The sequence below is a fragment of the Lissotriton vulgaris genome, chromosome 5 (assembly GCF_964263255.1).
Source record: "Lissotriton vulgaris chromosome 5, aLisVul1.2, whole genome shotgun sequence".
In the NCBI taxonomy this organism is placed as follows: domain Eukaryota; kingdom Metazoa; phylum Chordata; class Amphibia; order Caudata; family Salamandridae; genus Lissotriton; species Lissotriton vulgaris.
This window is the reverse complement of record NC_141693.1, coordinates 811,635,049-811,656,510: the sequence shown is the minus strand read 5'-3', so window position 1 is coordinate 811,656,510 and position 21,462 is coordinate 811,635,049.

Below are 21,462 nucleotides of genomic sequence, written 5' to 3'. Positions count from 1 at the left end.
TGGAGATTGAGCAAGCTATTGCCCAGAGTTGCAGAGTGTGAACCCCTGATTCAAGTAGGCACCAAAGCGAGAATTATCAGGTCCGTGGACATTTGGGCTCCAAACCCTGCCGCGTCGGGAATTGAACCCTGGTCCCAGGCCGACCTCTGCTTCTGGGTCTGCCTCCTCTAACCGGTGAGCCACACTTCTCCACGGTTAGGATAACACATCGCGTCGAAAAGCAGGAGGGCTGTATGGCCGTGTTGGAAACTAGGAAACAGAGGAAAGTCAAACGGATATGGACAAGAAACTACGCGGGATGGATGGAGTACTACAGCTGATCCGTCAGAAGAACGCGGATTTGGAGGCGAGGTCAAGAATCAACAACGTGCGGATCACAGGCGTGGCAGAATCGTCAGATTCACAAAACATGGAGAAGTTTGTGGAAGAAATGATGAGGGAACTGTTTGGCACCGAACTCTCAACTATGTTCCTGATTGGAAGGGCGCATCGGTCGTTTGGGCCAAGGCCAAAATCCGGGGGCACCGGCTAGACCAATCATAGCCAGAGTCCTCAACTACAGGGACAGGGATACTATCCTCCGGCTTGCCCGTGAGAAAGGGGAGGTCCAGTATAAGGGTAATCACATCGCCTTCTATCCGGACTTCACCCTACAGGTTCAGGCGGCCCGCAGAGAATTCATCCCGGCGAAGAAGATCTTCCAACAGAAAGGGACCAGATATGCCTTGATTTATCCTGCAAAGTTACGTGTGCAAGGTCACAGGAAGCCTGCCTTTTTTACTGATGCCACGGCCGCCCTAGCCTATGCAAAACAGTTGGCGAAGGAACAAAAACACACAGCGTCATCAACTGCACAGCAGCAGGAGGGCGGCCTGAGCGACGCAGACTGAATACTGTGGCATGACCGATGGAAGTGCAGATAAGTTTAATATTTTTAAGGACGAACTAGACATTGTCTATTCTAAGGGGCCATGTAATGTCGTTTCTGGGTGTGGTGACAATGGTCCCATGTTTATTTGGTGGGCCCTGAATGTCTGCCTTGGTCGGCCGGGATGGGGGCGCCCGTATTGCACTTGGATGATGGCTGTCAGCTGCAGGCTCGGCCACCCTACCAAAAGTGTGTGGGAGGTTTGCCAGCGTCCTCATGTTCCCTAATGGGATGATTCCCTTTAAGTTATGTTTCCTTTTTAAGGGAGCGGGGGAGGGAAATACACAACCTAATTGTGGGTGGAGGGGGGAAGGGGAGTTTATGGAATTCAGTTTCCTGCCAAGCCTATTGTCTGTAATCCTATATTGTTTTCACCAACCTTGTGTTGCCGTTGATTGTATGCCTGCTGAGGAGTTCCCTTGCATTGTCTTAACACAAATCCTTGTTTTTTACTCAAGTACCGTTGCCACCAGCTGTGTATGTGTAAAAAAGCGTACAGATATATGTCTTTCTCACTGTGAATATGATGACCATTACGTGCCTATCATGGAACGTTAGGGGCCTAACTGATAGACGGAAAGTACGGCTTATTCATTCTTACTTGATCGCCATGGAGTCGATATCTGTCTATTACAAGACACACACTTGAGCCCAACACACACTAACCTGTTACGCCACAATAGATGGGGTGAGATAGTGGAGTCTCCATATTCAAACTACTCCAGAGGAGTGGCTGTTTTAATTCGTAGGGGATTACATTGGAAAACACACACCACGCTCCTCAACAAGGAAGGGAGATACATAATAATTCAGGGGGCGTTGTTCAAAACTCCAGTGGCCATAGTCAACGCATATGGACCTAATGTGGACAGACCTTTATTTTTTAAGCACATTTTGCATAAGATCCAGTCGCTAGGGCAAGTGGCAGTATTGTGGGATGGGGATTTTAATGTGGTGCTATCCCCTACGGCTGACAGGCGGGGAACGGCTCGCAAGCACCATCTTAAGGCTGCTGCAGTTCTACTAACATTGTAGAGGAGGGCCACTTGGTTGACACGCGGAGAGCATTACATCCAATGGCAAGAGAGGGCACATGTGTGACGGCACATAGAAACGCCTGGTCACAACTGGATTACTGGTTGCTTTTGAAAGAGTTACATGCCCTAGTTAAGGGGGCCTCACACCTTCCACGTACATTCTCAGATCATGCACCTACACAGATAAAGTTACAAATCCCCCCACAATATGAGCAGCCATTTAGTTGGAGATTCCCCTCATGGGCGCTGCTTGATCAGGTCTTCCGTGAAGAACTCAGGGAGAAACTAATGGAATATTTTGAGATGAATGAGGGATGGATGGAGTCACCGGGGACACTTTGGGAGGCATTTAAGGTGGTGGCAAGAGGTCACTGCATGGCATGAAGGTGGGAGTCCTTAGAGCCATTCAAAATACGCTAAAAACATTGGAACGGGACATAGCTACTCTGGAAGCCGAATATAGAGAATGCCCTTCCCCAGCTGTACAGGCCCCATTATGTGCTAAGGTGACAGAATTCCAGGAAGAGGCCGAAAGGGAAACAGTTTACTTACACAAACACGCACAGGGTAGAAGATATGGAGCAGGAGATAGGGCGGGGAAAACACTGGCTGGGTTACTGCGTGTACTGAGAGGGACAGACTACATAACTGAACTTCAGACAGACGCAGGGGAGGTAGTGAGGGCACCGCAAGACATACTTAGGACCATGACTGACTTTTATCGCCCACTTTATACCTCCAACACCAACCCACTCAGATATCACAGATTACATGGACACTATAGTGTTGGCATGGTTTAACGAAGGGGCTAGAGAATACATAAAGCTTCCCAGTACGGTGGAAGATATCAAACAAGTGATTTCTGGAATGCCGGCTGATAAAGCCCCTGGTGCGGACGGGCTCACTGCGGCCTTCTATAAAGAATATGTGGACATTGTGGCACCCAGGTTGCTTCAGGTATACCTGAAGGCGGTGGAAATGGGTTCGCTTCCTCCTATTTTACGAGAAGCGATGATAATTACCCTTTTGAAACCTGACAAGGACCCTACCAAGCTTGATTCATATCGCCCTCTCTCGTTCATTAACTTGGACGCCAAAATATATGCAAAATTAATGGCTGATAGGTTAAAACAAATGCTTCCGCAAATTGCACTTTCTGACCAATCAGGATTCATACCGGGCTGATCCACATCTCACAATCTCCGGTTGTTATTTGGGCTCCTCCACTATTTGGCCCCTCCGGTTCAGGCGGAAGCGGTGCTTTTAGATGCAACCAAAGCATTCGACTCTTTGGAGTGGAAATTTTTGTTTGTCCTACTGGCTAGAATGAGGTTTAGTCCTCTTTTAATAAAACAGATCCCAGTTATATACACTAGTCCAAAAGCTAGGGTAAGGGTGAACGGTCAAATGTCAGACGCATTTGCTATTATGAGAGGGACGAGGCAGGGTTGCTGGTTCTCACCACTGCTGTTTGCAATAGCTACAGAGCCATTGGCTGCAAGGTTGCAACAGCACCATACGCAACGTAGTATCAGCTTCACTTCTAGAGGGCTGCTGATATCAATGTATGCGGACGACATGACAATTTACCTGACCAACCCCAAAGAGAATTTTGACGTAGTCATGAGGGAATTCATCAGATATGGCGGACTAACGGGTATACAAATTAATTGGTCTAAATCGGTATTGCTTCCACTTACTGATGACACTGAGAGGTGGGAGTCTGAATTCCCTATCCAGTGGATGAGTGGGGATGTGAAATATTTAGGTATATGGATCAGTAGATCCATACAGGAAGTATGGTTAACAAATTATGGAAGAGTGGTTGACTGGTTGGAGGACAAGGTTCAACGGTGGAAACGCTTGCCGCTCGCACTGACAGGGCGGATAGCCATTATAAAAATGGTTGTTTTTCCGAAATTGTTGTATTTATTTGTTAATATTCCCCTGCCATTGAACACTCACTTCTTCAGGAGGCTCAGGACTGCGGTACTGGAGTTGGTATGAGTGGGGCGTCAGCCCCGAGTCACTTGGAGGCTTCTGACTCTTCCGTTCTCACAGGGGGGCCTGGGAGCTCCTGACTTTGAATTATATGCGTACAGTGCACAAGCCCAATATTTACATTATTGGCAACACCCTACTCCTTACCAACCGCATGTCGCTATTGAATTAGATATTGTTGCGCCCACTCCTCTCCATGCGGCGGTCTATCATCCATATAAACGTTCCCACATGGACATAAACACGGTCGAAACTACGCGCTGGGCGTGGCAAAATATTACAAAACGTGCGGGTAACAAGGAATTATATGCGCCATCCATGCCGCTGGATGGCAATCCACTAATCGGTCCCTTAACAGACTGGGTGGTGACTGAGCACGCCAAAAGGTATGGTATAACGATGGGAAGAGACCTGTATCCAGAAGATGAGTTCTTGACACTCCAGGGGATGTATGGTACGGGAGAGCCCACGGCTTCTGACATGCTGTTCTATTATCAACTAAGGGCGGCATGATGAGCGAGATATTCAGACTTCCCAAAGGCCCCAGCACCATTGCCAGCACTAGAAAATATACTGGTGAATTACTCCCCTAAGAAACTGATTACGCGCATTTACAGCATTACACAAGAGACGGCCCCAGTTGTGCTCACCACATCCAGGGAGGAATGGGAGAAGGAGGCAGATATAACAATCACAGATAAACAGTGGCGGTTCTGCTGTTCCCAGTTGGAAAACCTATCACCCAATTATAGGCTAAGATTAATACACTTCAACTACCTACACAGAACATATTGTACACCCATCCAATTACATTTTATGGGCCTGCAACAAGACGCGGGTTGTTGGAGATGTAGTTCGCCGGAGGCCTCTTTTTTACATCTGGCTTGGGCGTGCAATATGATAGCAGACTACTGGTCGAAAATCATGAAACATATAGGGGAAATAATAGATTTTGCAATGAAAGTTGACCCACTGGTAGCGCTCCTGGGGTTTGTTCTGGAGGTACCCAAAGCTTCTCGAAAACTGTCGGCAGTGTTGCTACTGTTGGCCAAACGTCGGGTGGCGTTGCACTGGGAAAAAATCGACTCCCCCCCCCCCCCATGGTGGCGGGCTGGTTAAATACGGTCATATACTGCAAAGATCAATTGACGAATTACTGGGAATTACTTCCTAGCAGCTCTAGACCGTTAGATATATGGCATCTCTTAGTGTCCTGGTTGGAGGGGGGTGGCTCTGATCTTCGTATGGCTGGGCAAAATGTACACAGACCTGTATCAGACTAGACGGTACAGATGTAGGTTTAGAGTTACATGTTATTATTATGAGGACTATCCTTTTCATTTCAGGTGGTGGCATCAACGAGGTAGCGCCAGAAGACATTGCTATGGGAACATTTTTAGTTAGAGACTTCATAGATACAGGACTGGTATATTATGTAGGCAACAAGGCAGGGTGGGACACGGTTTATCAATAAGACGATACACATGTTATTTATAAAGCACTGGTTGTTTGTTTTCTATAGATGATCGTGATCTTGATGGGCTTCTTGTATATACTATATACAACCCCAACTTGCCGCCGTACCCCCGGGTTGTCGGCCATATGGCTGTGTTATATTAGAGTAAATCAGTATCTGCCAGGTGTTGGCCTCAGGGTTGTAGGCGTATGACTGTGTAACATGTGCGATGTTTAATAAAGGTTTTTGAAAAAAAAAAAATTATAAAATGAGAGCAAAGCTAGGGGCAGTGACTCAGGCCATTTCAGAGATGTGGAAGCTAGGATTTTGGCATCTTTCAATTCCAACGTGAAGTTGTAACGCTCCACCAAAACTGCTGACTGCGCGTGAAAAGCTGCATGAAATTTCTGCTTAATTCCCAATCCTTTCAAGACATACTCAACAACTTGCCCAATGAAATGGGGTCTGTTGTCACTCCACAAAATTCGACATACGCCGAATCTGGGGAAAAACTCCTTTAGAAGCACCTTTGCTGTAGTAAGAGCTGTATTATCTTTCGTAGCATATGCCTCTATCCACTTACTAAAGGCACAGACCACCACTAAGGGATGCTTCAGATTATTACAACCTCCTAGTTGGATGTAATCCGTTTGCAAAACCTCAAAAGGTGCAGTTGGTATAGCAAACACTCCTGTTGGAGTTTGTGTTCCCTTTCCAGGATTATACTGGAGACAAATGAGACAAGACTGTACAATCTTTTTAGCTGTGCCGGCAATATCTGGATGGTCCAAACTTGCCTAAGTAGCTTTACTATTGAGGATACTCCAACAGGTGCCGGCCCATATGCCATCTGAATCATGGGATGTAGGTAGGCTGTGGGTAGTCTCCACCTGGCCATGTCTTTATTCCTCCAACAGCCCTCATCATCCAATGTTCCTTTCTTAGACCATTGGTCTAATTCATTAGCAGAGGCAGATCATTGCGTGTCCAGTACCTCTTGCCTGGCATCATGCCAATGTTCAGCTTGTGACTTAACCACATAGATAAATGTAGTGCTTCGTTACATTGCAGTCTCACGAGCTGTATGATCCGCAAAGGCATTGCCCTGTCCTATTTTAATAGTCACCTTTTTGTGTGTGCTACACTTGACAATCACTACTTTTTTAGGATATGTCAAGGCAGTAAGGAGAATATGTACTAATTCATCATGCACTATTTGTGTCCAATGTGGTTTAAGGAAGCCTCTTTCCTTCCAAAGCTGCCCAAAATCGTGAGCCACTCCAAAAGCATATCGACTGTCTGTGTAGATGTTAACAAAGAGATCAGTACTAAGCTCACATGCTCTTGTTAGCGCTATCAGACGAGCTGCCTGAGCTGACTTCTGTGGGATGCGAGCTGTCTCCACTACTGTCTGAAGTGTTGTTATTGCATAGGCAGCAGATGACGTGGCATTGGGCAATTTCAAGCAGGACCCGTCAACCCACAGTTCCCTGTCAACACTAGAAAGGGGTGTATCTTGTAGGTCAACACAAGCCTTTGTTTGTTCTTCAGTAAGGGATATACAGTCATGGGACTCTTGTGACTGAGGCTGAGTAGCTGGAAATGGCAATAGGGTCGAACATCTTTTCAATGTGATATGAGAGGCCAAAAGTGTCAATTCATAACCTGTCAAGCGAGCACTGGTCAAATGTTGTGTTTTCATTTGGTTCAAAAGGGCGTCAACTGAATGGGCACTAGCACAAGCAATCTATGTGACAAGACTATTCCCTCACTCTGACGTATGGGCACAGCTGTCGCCGCTACCGCTCGAAAACACCCAGGCAACGCACGAGCGACTGGATCAAGGACAGCTGAGAAATATGCACAAGGATGCTGCTTATCTTCGTGTGTCTGGGTTAAAACCAAGAGAGCACAACCGTCCCTCTCGTGTACATAGAGTGTGAAGGTCTTAGTGTAGTCTGGATTTCCTAATACTGGTGCAGAGCAAAGAGCTTGACGTAACTGCTGAAAAGCATCTGGCATTCAGTAGTCCATGGGAGAGGCATTGGAGTGCCTTTAGTAAAAAGGGCTAAGAAGGGCTTAACAATGTAGGAAAAGCCAGGGATCCATTGCCTACAGAAAGAAGTAAGGCCAATCAGTGCACGAACATCGTTCTGAGTACAGGGCACAGGCGTATCCAAAATAGTTTGAATGCAATCTGGTGTGAGTGCACGTCCCTCCTTAGACAGGAGGTGACCTAAGTAGGTAACCTGCTGTCTACAATATTGCAATTTCTTCTGAGAGACTTCGTGATGATGAGAGGCAAGAAATGATAACAACAGTGTTCCTTCATCATACTGATCAAGGGTATCAGCTGCCAACAAGATGTCATCGACATATTGAATAAGAGCCACCCCTTTTGGTACAGGGAAAGAATCAAGCTGTCTTTTCAATGCCTGGCTATAAATGCTAGGACTCTCGGTATACCCTTGTGGAGCACTACTGAATCTGAAAAATCAATTATTCAAAGTGAAGCTGAACAAGTAACGGCTGTCAAGATGAATAGGTAACGAGAAGAAAGCATTCTTCAAAGCGATCACACTGAATGTAGTTGAAGTAGGAGGAACAATAGTAAGAAGTGTTGTGATGTCAGAAACTACCGCATATTGAGGTACTACTATCTTGTTGACCTCTTGCAGGTCAATGATCAATCTATCAACCTTAGTATCGGTGTCCTTTTTCAAAATGGGAAGATTAGGGCTATTACAGGTATTGTAGGGGCCTTCTTCCACTACCCCACTCCAATCAAATCCTGCGCAATGTGTATCAATGCTTCTTCACCTTCTCGAGAGATTTTATATTGGGGCAATCGAGGCAAAAAGCACCTTCCTTCACTTGAATATGTACTGGTGGGATAACCATTTGTCCCACACCAGTATCTGATGTAGCCCACAAAGTGCTAGGTAACGATGCTAGAGCAACATCCTCTATAATGAGACAAGACCTCTCAACCATCGGATAGTTGTCATTTAAAATAACATGCACACCTTATTGTAGCACGAAAATGTTTGAGCATATCGGTACTCCACAATATTCTCTGGTGTGTTACGGGAAAGCAGAAATGGACATGCTGCAGTGAATTTATCAAGACTAAATGCAAGTGACTGTGACAGTGGGCTAAGGGAAGGTGTCCCATCGACTCTTATTGATGCTATCATTGCGCCAGACAGGGGATCCCTAGGAACCAATTGTTTAGACAGAGCATTACAAGTAGCTCCTGTATCAACCAGAAAGCGATCAGTAGAACCCAAGACGTTTGCATCGACATAGGGACCCCTCTGATCTACTGGTACCTCAACCAGTTCCTTACCCCATTCTAGGCATTCCTTTTTTTTGATTAACACATTTTTATTGATTTGACAAAAGACACCAGCAATTCATCACAACACCATGAAATCACAGGGGTATATTCAGCATTCTGAGTGACCCATTTTACTGAGACAGATAGACACAAGGCAATATATCTTTGAACTTTCCCTGCGAAACTAAACCATTCCCCGCAACTACTTCCCCCAGACCCTCCGATATTTCTTAGGACAACTGCGTGCCTCATACATAGTTTTTTCCTACGTAGCACACCAGTCAACCCCAGTCTGCCAGCGTCCAACGCTTGGGGGGTCAGGGCACTTCCAGGAGGCCGCTATGTCTCTTTTAGCCCCCACCATTGCCGTAGTAAAAGATATTTTCTCATTCCTGGACCCATCCAGCCCGTCAGTGATGCCCAGAATCGTGTGTTTTGGATCGTGCAGGACTTTACCACCCAGCATTTCGGTAAGTTCCTCTTCAATGTCGCCCCAGAACTGCGTCAAGCGTGGACTGGCCCATATCATATGGAAGAAGTCGGCTGGCTCATGGCCGTACCTAGTGCATGAGGGGGTCTGGCTAAATCCTGCTTGGTGAAGGCGCACGGGGGTCAGATAGGCTGCGTGTAAATAGTAAAGCTGTACCATACAAACCTTGACAGAAGCGGGGACCATCCTGGTGGCAATAAGGGCATTACGCTAGTCCTCCTCCTCCAGAGTGCCCACCCATTCCTCCCACTGATTACGCAGCCAATCTAGGGCTGTCGGAGTGTTATTGATCAGTGTACTGTAGATGCGGGAGATGCCACCTTTCCCCAGGTCCCCAAGCATAATCTGCATCTCCGGCAGGCTATTATCAGGGAAGCCATGTGCCGGTCGTGAGGTGTGTGCGAAGAGCGTGTCGCAATTGCAGGTATTTATAAAACTGTGACTGGTGCAGGGAGTATCTGGTTTGAAGATCCTCGAAGGAACGCATGTGATCACCCACCCACACGTCTCCCAATTGTGAAATACCTATGAGGTCCCAAGATCGGAAACCCTGCAGCCCATTAACTTCCCTGAGCCAATTACCCTGCCACAGGGGCGTGCACTGAGTCAGTTTATGTGTCCACTTGGTGTCGTAGCGCTGCCCACCAAGCCAGCAGCGCAGAATGCGTCACTTCTGGTAGACGGGACGGAATAGGATCCCCATACAGCATAGACTGGACGCCGGCCATACACAGATCACCTAACTCCAGCCTGTATGCTGGACGGACCAACCCCCGTTGTACCAGTCGTGTATAGGTAGTAGGCGTTTGGCTAGATAGTACAAGTATAAGTGGGTCATCCCCAAGCCTCCATCAAAGGATGGAATCCTACAGACGTTCAGAGCAAGGGTGACCCTCCCTTTCCCCCAGAGGGACTTAGAGGCCATGCTATCCAACTCTCGAAACCAGGCCCTCGGGAAGCAGAGGTGAGTGTTCTGAAGAACGTAAAGGAACCTGGGGAGAATCATCATTTTAAAGAGGGCGACTCTCCCCATGGGGTTCTTTGGCAGTGTTTGCCACCTCTGGAGGTTCGCCTTGGCCTTCTTCACTAGGGGAGGAACATTGAGGGCCCAGCTGAGCTCGGGGAGTAGAGTCACCCATATCCCCAGGTATGTGAACGATTGGCGGCGGAGCAGTATATTGGACTGCCAATCAACGCATTCTCTAGACAAGTGGAGAGGGACCAGGACTGACTTGTCGGGGTTCCGCCGGAGGCCGAAGGCCTGTTCAAAGGAATGTAGGACACGGAGACAATGTGGGCCTGATCAGGCGGGATCCGCTAAGTAAATGAGCACATCGTCTGCATGAAGGGCGATCTTTTCAGTCTCTGTGTTTCTCCAGTTCCAACCCTGCACAAGCTCGTTCGATCGTATCAGGGCCGCCAAGGGCTCCATCACCAAAGCAAAGAGCAGGGGGAAAAGAGGACATCCCTACCTTGTTCCCCTACGGACCGAGAAGGGCCCCGAAAGGACCCCATTTCCCCAGACACATGCCCTAGGACAGGCGTACAGAACACGGACCAGTCCTCGAAAGTGGGGACCGAAGCCCATCACGTCTAGAACCGCCTCTAGGAACCCCCAGTCCACTGAGTCGAAGGCTTTCTCAAAGTCTACAAGGAGAATCGCTAGGTAGGGGGTAAGCAAGTGACAGTGAACCAGGCCTAGTTGTAACCGCCTGAGACAGTGCCCGGTACCGTGTGAGGGCATAAACCCACTGTGACGGGTTGGAGTCACCCGGTAGGAATCTAGAGTTAAGGGGTGACTGGTGGTCTGCTGTACCTCCTTCTACAACTCTTGTCCCCTTTCAGCAGGAGGAATGGATGCCGGAGGATAGAACTTTATTGCACCACACCAACGACGAACAGGAGAACGGCTCTTTTAATTGGGGATTCATTCCAGACGAGACTCCTCCCCTGATGACCTCACCACGCTACCGGCCTTAAGAGTAGAGACTTCCTGGAATTCAGCGTGCACAGACACCGGAGAAGAGACTGAGTCGAGAGTGAGAGCATTTACGGTGACCAGAGGAGCAGAAGGAAACAACGAGGAAGAATGCAGAACAGATCCCGCTGTAGCCGCGATAGAGCTAGGAGGCCAACGACACCGCGAGCTGCAGTGCTACGCTCCAGGAGGGGCATGGCTAGAACAGGTACGGGACAAGTTCTCTGGGTGGGTGGGAAGGAAAGAGCGCAAACCACCTAGCGAGAGACCGCCGACCCCCACCAGTTTTTAGAATCCTTCTTTTCACCCGCACTAGCACCAGTCCACTGCCTTTTTTGTTTTGGTTAGAATTGTGTGTCACTGCGTGCACAGTGTGTGTTGTTTTCCCTCACTCCCCGGTCCTTTAAATACGGGATCTCGAAGGACAAGAGTCCTGATACATCTCTTCATTTCTTTTATTTCACGCAACACTCCTCCACCTGACGTGGCGTCCGAGAGACGGGGAACAGACGTTATGAGCTCCAGCAACAGAACCTTAACCAGTTCCAGGTAGACCCGAAACCACCACCAAGACGGATCCTGCCAAGTTTGCTAATCAAAGACTAACGAGTAGACAGAAGCGTGTTTAAGGCAAAATAAAACCATACCTAACATGTTCTGGCCTATGCCCTGTCATTGCAACCCCGCCACAACTGGTGTCAGAAGTGGGATTGCCATCCCACACCATCGGCTAACATATGATGGACACCCCTATCCAACACTTCATTAAAGGCCAGGAAAAGCCTGAATGGGCCATCAAGAGACAGATGACCTCAGTGCAGGCGGACCGCGAAGTCTTTAAAAGTACCATCACTGCCCGTATCGAGAGCCTACAGAAGGCAGGGCACGTCCCTGGCACCTCTAAACCAGTGGAAAGGCGTGCTCCCCTGCCGAACCCATCTGGAATATCTCTCAAAGAAGTACTTGCCCGGTGAGGATCCAGACGCCTTTTTATTGAATTTTGAGACGGCAGCCCGAGCTTGTGGATGGCCCGAGGACAAATGGCCCTTTTTCTTGGCACCCCTCCTAACAGGCGAAGTCCAATTTGCCTATCAAGTTGCCAATCCTAAGGGGGACACTCCCTTACAGAGGATTGAAGAGGTAATACTCGACCATCTCGGTCTAGATGCGGAAGTTAACCGAGTAAGGTTCCAAAATGAACGAGGAATACCAGGGGAAAATCCGAAGACACTATTTTTTGCCTTAAAATGGCCGCAGATAAGTGGCTGAAGCCGGCCACTAGCACCAAGGATGAGATAATGACCCGGGTGTACCTGGAACAATTCATGGAGGCTCTCCCGTATAGAACCCATTGGTGGCTTAAGCAACATTCCAACCTCTCAGCCAAGCAAGCCATCGAGATGGCCGCAAATTACTCAAGAGCACAACCGCGAACAATGATAAGGGACAATGAAAGACCCCACAAGAGTGCTCTACCCCCAAAACCCAACAAGAAACCAACATCCCTGATGGACATGCCAAAACCCAAAGCAGTCCGAGTGGAGACCCCCCAGTTCAGAGGGCCCCAGTGCTTTGAATGTGGCGACTGGAGCCACATACCCCGTCTATGCCCCAGAAAGAAACCAGCGGAGGAGCCCATGGAGGTTGGGTACTTCCCGAAGGCAATACTATACTCAGCAGAAATGGGGACATCCTTTTATGTACGTGTGCAGGTGAATGGTAAAATAGTAAAAGCCCTATTAGACTCAGGGTGTAGGCCGTCAGTGGTTCAGATGAGCAACATCTTCCCTGCCCAAATTATCCCCGATACATTAGTCCTCATCCGGTGCATGCACGGAGATGTAAAGCCCTATCCACTGGCGCTATTGACTATGGTACCCTTAGATAGAAACCCATGCACGGTAAAGGTGGGGGTGGTGGATTCCTTCCTGAAGATATCATTCTGGGGGTCGACAATCCCAGCTTTTTCTCCCTGTTCCAAGATAAAGTAGGGAGGAAAACAGGAGTACAGGGGTCCCCCTTCCGGCCTTCACCTCCCCAGACCCTTGGTTGTTAGATCATAGCTTCCGCTTCGCACAAGCCAATGATTCCACCTTATTTAACGCCTGGAAATCCGCCCATGTTAATCAGAGTAACCCATCCACCATTTATCCCCGTTTCCTGATCAAAAACGACCTTCTGTATCGGGAAGGTCAACCAGGGGAACCCACACAGCTACTAGTCCCCAACGTGGGGTCCCTGTACCATTCCGAGAACAGATCCTGTTTTTCTCCCACGCACATCTCACCGCAGGGTACGCAGGGCCTGAGAAAACCACTGAGAACCTACTGCATCACTTCTTTTGGCCTGGCATCCATAAAGACATCCAGCGGTACTGTCAAACTTGCAAATATGCCAGAAAAAGAATATGCAAAGACCTCCAGCAGCCCTGTTGCAACCCATGCCAATCATAAGAACCCCCTTTGAAAGAGTCGGTATGGACTTGATAGGACCACTACCTAAAACATCGAAAGGCAATCTTTATGCATTGGTTATTGTGATTACGTCACTAGATTCCCCGAGGCATTCCCCTTCAGGGCCCCCACTACGAAGAACATCGCAGAAAAGTTTGTGGACTTGTTCTCCAGGGTGGGTTTCCCCAAAGAAGTGTTGACGGACCAGGGGACGGCATTCGTGTCCCGCCTAATGAAAGAAGTATGCCTCTCTTTGGATATACACCACCTACGCATGTCAGTATACCATCCTCAGACTGACGGTCTTGTCGAGAGGTATAACCGCTCCCTAAAAACAACTTTAAATAAGATGCTCACCGTAGAGGGACAGGATTGGGACCGTCTCTACCACTGGCCCTATATGTGTTACGTTTCCAGGTACAAAGCAGCCTGGGCTGTTCAGCATTTGAGATGCTGTACGGACGACAGCCCAGATCACTCCTAGAGATGACCAAAGATGTGTGGGAGACAGAAGAAGAAAACGACCAGCGTTCTTTATTAGAATATACCCAACAACTAAGGTCAAAGCTGGGAAAGTTGAGGGATTAAGCCTACTCCAACCTGGAGAAAAGTAGGAATAAACAAAAGAAATACTATGATAGGGGGAAAAGGTCGAGGACACAATCAGTTGGCGACTGGGTATTAGTCCCACTCCCTTCTTCTACCCGTAAATTCCAAAGCGAATGGTTAGGACCTTACCGAGTAGCAGACACCCCGGGTAAAACAACATATCGAGTACAGATAACATCCACAAAGACACAATGCTACCATATAAATATGCTGAAGAAATGGCTCGGGCCCACACCTAAAGCAGCACACCTTTCGTTGCCCACATCTACTTCCCAGGACTCTACAATGGAAAAACTTGTGTTCAACGAAGACATCACAGACAAGATGAGAGATGAACTACAGCAAACACTGCTTCCGTTTTTCGGATAAACCAGGAAAGACTACCCTAGCAGAACATAAGATTGAATCTATAAATACGACAAAAAGGGAGAGAGAAAAGGAGGTGGATTCAGTCTCCCTTAAAAACAATCTACATAAACAGAAAGAATCCACACAAGAATGTTACTAGAGTAGTCCCCAAGGTGGTGGAGAGCACTCAGTGTTCTTTTGATACCCCTCACACACCAAAAGGACCCTTGGTGTCATGCTTCATCATCGGGGTCTTCGCACCCCTCTATGGGATGCGGCGTGCTGCTAACCGACGAAATACGCGGGAGCACTTTAGATTGATGATTAGTGGTGTGCGGAGGGGTTATGTTAAGTGAGTGGTGGGTTTGAAGTGATAAATGGTGAAAAAAGTTTAAAAGGGCCTGGCACGTGAAGTCTAGTAAATTTTAATGGGCCTCCATGCTGGCTCTGTTAAAGTGGTGTTGAGGTGTATATGTATGATAATGTACAACACTTCATGAGTGCGTCAACATGTTTCGATGCAAATCATCTTCAGGACGGGGCTGCACAATCCCCACCTTACTCACATCAAAAATACTTTGTATTAAACATAAATAGTTTAATTTGGCTTTCCGAAACTAATGTGTACCTAATTTTTATTATTTATATTTCGTAGACATCTGCAATGAATATCTGCAAAAAAGGAAAATAACACAAAAAAAATTGGTATTACATTTCTAAGATATCCAGTTGTTGGTTTAGTGACCTAGAAAGATATATGTGAGGGCAACACTATCTAGACAAAATTTGTCATGCTACTCCTGTGAGGTGCCCTGGAAGGAAAAAAGACAAACGCAAGACACACACACATAACGTAAAACACAGGCTCTATTCAAACATCTGCAGGGATGGTGCAGTGCTCCAGGATATTGTTATTAGGTTTCACAGAGGAAAGAAAATAGTGAAACACCTTTTGAAAACATAGTAAAACAAAGGGCATACCGGATACCTGCAGTGAGGGGAGCGGCAGTACGAAGAGAGGTGCAGGAGATGTTGAAACTAGGCACAATACGACCACCCAACAGCGATTGGTCATCTCCAGTTGTAATGATCCCAAAGCCTGACGGAACAACCCGCTTATGCATGGACTTTCGGGCCCTAAGTGCTATATCGACGTTTGACGCCTAGCCTATCCCCAGGGTAGAAAAACTTATAGAGAAGCTAGGTGACTTCAAGTACATCACGACTTTTGACTTAATGTAGGGGTACTGTCTGGTGCCTCTCCGAGAAGAGGACCGAAAGAAAACTGCGTTTTCAACTGATGATGGACTCTTTGAATTTAATGTTCTCCCTTTCGGTTTCCACAGGGCACCTGCCACGTTCCAAAGACTGATGAATACTATCCTAAAGACATACTCCTCTTTTTGTTCATCGTACCTGGATGATATCGTTGTTTTTAGCCCAAATTGGCCAGAACATCTGGAGACCGTTTTACAAGCACTTGACTGTGCAGGACTACATATTAATGCAAACAAATCCCAGGCAGCATATCAAAGAGTAAAATACCTCGGATATGTATTGGGAGACCGTGTGATCGCCCTACAGGCAGAAAAAGTGAAGGCTATAGTAGAGACACCTTTTCCCACCACAAAAAGGGAACTACGGGCATTTTTGGGCCTGATTGGCTACTATCTGAGGTTCATCCCCCAGTTTGCAGAGCTAGCAGTCCCTTTAACTAACCTCCTTCGAAAGGAGGTGCGACCACAACAGCTCCTACATCCATACCCTGAGATGTTAGAGGCCTTTAAGGAGCTAAAAAGGATCATCACCTCAGGCCCTGTCTTCATCTCCCCAGACTACAGCAAAACGTTTAACTTGTCCTGAAGGAACCACGCATTTAAACTCCACGTTCGAGGCATGTGGGCTGCTGAATTCATATCTGTGCATAGATCGCCGCCTAGTGTTGGGTCCGGATGATTGCACATTGTTGTCCTGGAAGAGTCTTCGAAGTATCACGAGATAGGTGGCTCCTCCCCTGGACTACAGTGCGCATGGGCATCGGCTCCATCCCCAGATTGTTTTTTTCCGCCATTGGGTTCGGATGTGTGTCGGTTCCCTCTGTCGGAACCGATAGTTATTAACTTTCTTCACTCGAGACCAAAAGGTCTTTAGGCTTGGCGCTGGTATCGTTTTCGTTCGGGTTTACTGTTTTCTCCAGCTCCGAACTCTCGCTGCCCTTCCGCGTGCTGTCGGCGCGGACGAGCCTACGCGACGCTCCAGACATGGAACGGACTCCGTTTAAACGGTGCCCGGTTTGCAACGCGAAATACTCGCACCTCGACGTGCACCCAGTGTGCAACACTTGTCTGTCGCCGGACCACGACGAGGCCAGGTGCATGGCCTGCTCAAAGTTCCGGTGCAAGAAGACCCTCAAGATTCGTCGGGCTGCGAGACTCCAGGCCAAACTGTCGGCGCCCCCGCCGGACAACATCTTCGAGGAAGAAGTCGGAGACGACGAGGTCCAGCAGGTTTCGGACTCTAGCCCCGCGTCTGAGGGGGAGGCTTATGACGCAGGGGACGAGGAGTTTGACGAAGCCGACGACGAGGTAGGGGACGACGATACGGCCATTGCCACCGTGGGGGATAGCTCTGAGGAGGAGCACCCCCGGACTGTCTCAGGGGTCGACCCCCATTCTGCGGCCCAGGTCGAGGGATCGCCTTCGGGCCTTACCCAAGACCATGTTATTAGTCCAGCAGCCCCGCCTACGAGCCCGGCCACGGACATTTTGGAGGTGCCACTCACATTTACAAAAACGAAAGTGAAGCCCTCGGGTTCAACGGCTCCGGCTTCGAAACCGAAAGTGAAAGCCGTACAGAAGGCTCTGGAGGCGTCAAAACCTAAAAAATCCAAAATGGCCGACATGGACAGTCCCGCCAACATGGCCGACCCGAAGGCTTCAGGGTCGGTGCCGAAGGCAAAGTCGTCCGACGCGGCTACGTCGGCGCCGAAGATTGTCGCGGTCGACGACCCGAAGAAGGCTTCGAAGAAGCGTCAAGGCGATCCCAAAGCTCTGGCTTCCCCGGCCCCGGCCGTCGGAGCCAAGGATGGTGCCGCGTCGACTCCGAAGACGGTGCCTCTCGCCGACACCACTCCCAAATCTGGGAAATCAAGCGAGGCGGTCACTCCCTCTCCAGCCTTTTCGAAAAAGGTCCAGGAGTCCCTGCAACGGATTCGAAAGGCCGCAGTGCTTACCGACCCTGAGGCTGGGGTGTCGAAGCCCGCGCAGAAGCCGTCCAAGGCACAGACGCCTATCCGCTTCACCCTGCTGCCGAAGTCGGCGCCGAAGGCCTTCGCTTCGAATCAGGGGGCGGGGGTGCCCTCGAAGGAGGTGTCGACGCCCAAAGTGTCTCAGGTGGTGTCTAAACCTCGGCTCCAACCACTCGCGGAGGAAGAACGTCGTGAAGTCATCATCGACGCCAATACTGGGAAACTGTCCCTCCTCAAGAGAAAAATCACCACGGAGCCGGTGCTGGAACACTTTCGCATTCCTCTAAAAAACAAAAAGGACTCTGCGGGTACTTCAGCGCCTCTGACGCCGGCGTCCCCAAGTGACCTGCCGCGTTCCCCAACTCGCTCTACTGCGGGGGATGACAACGAGGAGGAGTTCGAGTACAACTATCCGGCGTACTCGGATCCGGAGGAGGAACATGAACCTTGGTCGGCCGGAGGCGACCCTGAGGACCCGCAGTCGGGTCAGGAACCGCATCTCTTTGCGGCAAAACCTTCGTCAACGGAGGACTCTGCTGCCTTCAACGCGCTGATCGAGAGAGCTGCGGCTAACCACGATGTCGAGCTGCACTCCGATCCTGTGGATGTGGACTTTTTATGTGACACTTTCTCTGTGGCCGAAAAGTCAATTAAAACTTTGCCAATGCTCAAGGGAGTGCTCAAGCGGCGCATGGAGGTCTTCAAGGAGCCCACTCTGGCACGTGTCATCAATCCACGCATTGATAAAAAATATAAGGCAGCGCCCTCGGATCCAACATATATCAAGGGACACTTGCCACTAGACTCTTTGGTTGTTTCCAACGCTCGCAAGAGGGCGAACTCACAGACAACTGGTGACGCTCCTCCCCCGGACAAAGAGTCGAAAATATTTGAGGCCTCAGGGAAACGTATTGCTGCACAGGCAGCTAACATTTGGCGCATCTCTAACACGCAGGCCCTACTTGCACGCTACGATAGGGCTCATTATGACACCCTAGAAGCACTACTGCAGCACTTGCCTGACCAGTACAAGGAGGCAGGGGAGATGTTAATTCAAGAGGGAAAGCTCATCACAAACGCTTCCATAAAATGTGCGCTAGATGTGGCTGATACGGCATCCAGGGCAATCAACACTAGTGTGTTGCTCAGAAGGCATGCATGGCTTAGGATTTCAGGGTTTAAACCTGATATACAAACAACCATCCTGAACCAGACGGTTAATCCTGACCATTTGTTCGGCCCTGAGGTGGATGCGACGCTTGAGAAAATGAAAAAAGATACAGACACTGCTAAGTCTATGGGGGCCCTTCAGTCTCAGCAGTTTCGGGGTGGCTCCTTTCGCCGCTCCAATACCAGAGGCACCTCAAGGGGTCAGGCTTCGCAATCCACCCAGTACTACAAAGGCAATACCCAAACCTCGTACTCCAACAAGGGTAGAGGTGGCTACAGAGGCAACAACATCAAAGGCAGGGGACGTGGAAACAACAGCTCCAGGTCCACCGCCGCCAACAAGCAGTGACGCCTTGTCACTGCCCCCCGACCACACAACACCGGTCGGGGGGAGACTCCAGCAGTTCCTGCCCGCGTGGAAATCCATCACCACGGACAGGTGGGTCAAGTCTCTTATCCAGTACGGTTACTGTCTGGAACTTACCTCCACTCCACCGAACATACCTCCAAGAAGCCGTCCTATGTCCGGCGAGCACTTGCTCTTGTTGCAGCAGGAGGTTCAGGTCATGCTGCAAAAAGGCGCAATAGAGCTCGTCCCACTGCAGGAAAGGGGTACAGGAGTGTACTCTCTGTACTTTCTAATCCCCAAAAAGGACGGATCCCTCAGGCCCATCCTGGACCTCAGGCCCCTCAACTGGTATATTCTCTCGGAGCACTTCCATATGCTCACGTTACAGCAGGTACTCCCTCTGCTGCAACAGGGGGACTTCCTGGCTACATTGGATCTAAAAGACGCATACTTTCATATCCCCCTGCATCCTTCCCACAGGAAGTATCTCAGATTCACGATCCAAAACCAGCACTACCAGTTCAGGGTTCTGCCGTTCGGGGTCACCACAGCGCCAGGGGTCTTTACGAAGTGCCTGGCGACTGTGGCGGCGCATCTGCGACGCCAGAACGTCCACGTCTATCCTTACCTGGACGACTGGCTCATTCAAGCAAAAACAGAACAACAGTGCGCCGACCACGTGTCCCGCACCATTCATCTCCTGCACGATCTGGGATTCTCTCTGAACTACCCGAAATCCCATCTCCAGCCCGCCCATGTACGACAGTATCTGGGCGCAACCATAAACACTCTGGCAGCCACTGCGCAGCCAAATTCAGTAAGAATCGCCAGTATCCAAACGCTAATCCAACGATTCAGACCTCAACACTCGCTTCCAGCGAAGGTGTTCATGCAGTTGATAGGCATGATGGCCTCCTGCATCTCCATTGTCCCGCACGCGAGGCTACATATGCGTCCGCTTCAGGAGTGCCTGGCACGTCAGTGGACTCAGGCTCATGGGCAACTGACAGACCTAGTGTTGGTGAGCGGTCGGGCTTACAACTCTCTGCATTGGTGGAATCCACAAAACCTTTGCAAGGGCCGAAGATTCCAAGAGCCTGTGCCGCAGATTATCCTGACAACGGACGCTTCTCTCCAGGGATGGGGAGCGCATGTACTCCACTACACGGTGCAGGGACTATGGACACTACAGCAAAGGAAGATGCACATCAATGTCTTGGAACTGATGGCAATCTTCATGGCCTTAAAGGCGTTCAAAGTACATCTGTGCAACAAGGTCGTGTTGATCCGGACGGACAACATGACAGCCATGTACTACATTCAGAAGCAGGGAGGCACACACTCTCCGCAGCTGTCTCATCTGGCTCAGAGCATGTGGAAGTGGGCCATTCAGAGGAACATCTTCCTCATGGCGGAGCATCTCCCGGGCAAGGACAACCAGATGGCGGACCTGCTCAGCAGGCACAGCCATCAAATGCACGAGTGGGAGATACATCCATCCGTACTCCAGCCGTACTTTATTATTATTATTATTATTATTATTATTAAAGGCTTTTATATCGCGCTCTATTACTAAAAAAATAGTATCCTGGCGCGTTGAAGGCAGAGCAGACTAGGTGGGCATAAATATCTAGGATTACAGGGAGAGGGGAGGTTTAGGCTATAATATTAAAAAGATGGGTTTTTAGATTCTTCTTAAAGGAGCAGAGAGTCGGTGCAGTTTTTAGATAGAGAGGTAAAGTATTCCAAGATTTCGCTGCTCTCACTGAAATCGATTGACCGCCAAGTCTGCAATATTTGAATTTGGGGACAACCATTTGGCACAGATTGGCCGAGCGCAAAGGGCGATTGGGAATGTACAGGGAGAACCTATTTCTCAAGTAGACAGGACCAGTGTGATGGATGGCCCGATACGCCAGCACTAGGATTTTAAACAAAATCCTGTGGGCAACAGGGAGCCAGTGCAACGCGCGGAGAAGAGGTCGGGCACTGGAACGCCTTGGGACATTGAACAGAAGTCTGGCGGCGGCGTTCTGAATAACCTGAAGGCGATGAA